Below are 3560 nucleotides of genomic sequence, written 5' to 3'. Positions count from 1 at the left end.
GCTGCTTCATATATTTATGTATTTGTATGGAAAAAAGATTCTATGACTTTTAAAATAATCAACATTTATTCTCAAAAGTTGTTGAAGAACCCTACAGTAATGACATTTACAGGACTTATGGGAGAATCAAAGTTCTATAGTGAAGTGAATGTCCTGATTCATGTTGTCAAATATCCTTATAGCAATTAGATCTGTTTCTCCTTGTTGCAGAGATACAAATGCTCTGGCTAACCACAGAGATAAATAATACATTTATTTCACAGCTGGGTGGTGAATGACTTATACAAAGACACCGTATGCATTGAGCCCCTAAGCTCTCTTTAGTGGTTGCACAGTTTTATTTTGTTTTTGTTTTCTTTTTAATTCGACTGTTAACAAGTAAAATCTAAAAAAAAAGCTTGACTTTATTCCCACCTTATATAGTTAAACTTTTAGGGCTCGCCACGTTAAACAGTTTTGCAAATACATTAATTTAGCAAACATGCCTCCTTCTCAAAGGCAGCTCTTTCCTTTCCATAGTTGACAGCTTGTTGTCTAGATTATTGACCACCGCACTGTGTATATATTGTGCACGTGTATAAAAATATAAAAAAAATATATATATATATATATATATATATATATATATATATATATGTGTGTATGTATATACACTATATAAAATTTATCAATATGTATGTAGCTATGGTATACATATTTACTAGACATATTTGGTGTACATATATTTGATACAGTGTGTATGTGTGTGTGTGTATATATATATATATATATATATATACTGTGTATGTATATGTGTATATATATATATATATATATATATATATATATATATATACATACACATTTACATTCTATCTATCAGCTCCGCCACTGCTTTTAGATCAGAGTGGTGGTCTTACCTAGACAACAAGCTGTCAGCGATGGGAGGGAAAAGAGTGGGCATATTAGAAGAAGGAAGCAAGTTTGCTATATGAATGTACGGTATTTAACTTGATATGCCCTACAAGTTTACCAATGTTTGTTCAGATGGGAATACCCCTTTAAAAAAGACTTGATGACAAGAATTGATTATTGACCTAAAGGAGAAGTCCCATGAAAAAAAAATAAAATACAGACAGGCGGGTGCGGGAGCATAATAAAAAAAAAAAAAGCATACTTGCCTATCCTCTTGACCCTGTATCGCTGCCTGAATGATACTGGACAGCCTCTGGTTTCCTGCAGGTCCGGCTGCTGGAAAGTTACGTACCCCATTGTAGGGCTGGGCGATTAATCGATTTAATTCGATTAATTCGCCCAGAAGGTTAGAATCGATTAGATTTTTTGTGAAAATCGTAAATTCGATTTTCACAAAAAATCATTGTGGGCAGAGAAGCGCGGAGAGTCAGTCGGGCGGGCGGACGGGAGGTGCAGGTGCCGGGCGGGAGATGGAGGGCGGGCAGCACTGCGTGGAGGTGCCGGCCGGGCATGAGGTGCAGGTTACGGCCGGCGGGAAGTGAGCGGGCGGCGCTGTGTGGAGGTGCCGGGCGGGCGGGCGGGAAGTGCGGCGAGGTGCAGGTCGGTCGGCAGTCCCCCAGAGCCGCGACCGACCTTCCCCAGCTGTACACATAGCGTTCCGTTCCCCTACCGGCCACACATGCAGGTCCCGGTCTCTGCAGGAGGCTGCAGGGACTGTAGTGGTGATAGCGTCGCTGCCATTACTGGAGCTGTACAGCAGGATCTTCACCCCTGATCCCGCTGTACAGCTCCAGTAATGGCAGCGACGCTATCACCACTACAGTCCCTGCAGCCTCCTGCAGAGACCGGGACCTGCATGTGTGGCCGGGGTGAGGGGAGGAGGGCTATGTGTACTCCTTTTTCCAATCATTCCCAGCTGCCCCAGCCCCCCTCCATCACCCCCAGCCCCCCTCCATCACCCCCAGTCGCCCTCCATCACCCCCAGTCGCCCTCCATCACCCCCAGTCGCCCTCCATCACCGCCAGTCGCCCTCCATCACCCCCAGTCCCCCTTCAGTCACCCCCAGTCGCCCTCCATCACCCCCAGTCCTCCTTCAGTCACCCCCAGTCGCCCTCCATCACCCCCAGTCCCCCTTCAGTCACCCCCAGTCGCCCTCCATCACCCCCAGTCCCCCTTCAGTCACCCCCAGTCCCCCTTCATCACCCCCAGTCGCCCTCCATCACCCCCAGTCCCCCTCCATCACCCCCAGTCACCCTCCATCACCCCCAGTCGCCCTCCATCACCCCCAGTCCCCCTTCAGTCCCCCCCAGTCCCCCTCCATCACCCCCAGTCACCCTCCATCACCCCCAGTCGCCCTTCAGTCCCCCCCAGTCCCCCTCCATCACCCCCAGTCGCCCTCCATCACCCCCAGTCCCCCTCCATCACCCCCAGTCGCCCTCCATCACCCCCAGTCCCCCTTCAGTCACCCCCAGTCCCCCTCCATCACCCCCAGTTGCCCTCCATCACCCCCACTCCTCCTTCAGTCACCCCCAGTCGCCCTCCATCACCCCCACTCCTCCTTCAGTCACCCCCAGTCGCCCTCCATCACCCCCACTCCTCCTTCAGTCGCCCACGTCACCCCCAGTCGCCCTCCGTCACCCCCAGTCGCCCTCCGTCACCCCCAGTCGCCCTCCGTCACCCCCAGTCGCCCTCCGTCACCCCCAGTCGCCCTCCATCCCCCCCTAGCTGCCCATCTATACCTGTACTACTACAGCCCTCATCTGTACCTGTACTACCACACCCCTCATCTATACCTGTACTACCACACCCCTCATCTATACCTGTACTACCACACCCCTCATCTATACCTGTACTACCACACCCCTCATCTATACCTGTACTACTACTACTACACCCCTCATCTATACCTGTACTACTACTACACCCCTCATCTATACCTGTACTACTACTACACCCCTCATCTATACCTGTACTACTACTACACCCCTCATCTATACCTGTACTACTACTACACCCCTCATCTATACCTGTACTACTACTACACCCCTCATCTATACCTGTACTACTACTACACCCCTCATCTTTACCTGTACTACTACAGCCCTCATCTGTACCTGTACTACTACACCCCTCATCTTTACCTGTACTACTACTACTACACCCCTTATCCACTATACCTCCACTACTAAACACACAAAGAAGATCTCCTATACTATATGGGGGCCCAGAATGGCACACAGGGGGCTTGTCTACTACAGAGGAGCACTGTTACAGTGAGAAGCAATACAGTTGTCTCAAATGTCATTAAAATAGTATCTGATGCTGCAAGGACAAAACTATTCTGTTTATTTAGCAAAAAGGAAAAAAAAAATCGAGATTTAAATCGAGAATCGTCCAAAATTTTTTAAAAATCGAGATTTTATTTTTTGGCCATATCGCCCAGCTCTACCCCATTGATGGATTGCCCGCTCAGCCAATCAGTAACTAGGGCATTACACTGCTGCAGTTGCTAACTGGCTGAGCTGGCAATCCAACAGGCCGTGACATTGCAGCAGCAGGACCCAGGGCCTTGACGTGGAGAAGCCAACCGAAAATTACTTTCAGGG

Source organism: Dendropsophus ebraccatus, chromosome 12, assembly GCF_027789765.1.
Source record: "Dendropsophus ebraccatus isolate aDenEbr1 chromosome 12, aDenEbr1.pat, whole genome shotgun sequence".
NCBI classification, from domain to species: Eukaryota; Metazoa; Chordata; class Amphibia; order Anura; family Hylidae; genus Dendropsophus; species Dendropsophus ebraccatus.
The sequence above is the reverse complement of the archived record's forward strand: the minus strand, read 5'-3'. Positions refer to the sequence as shown.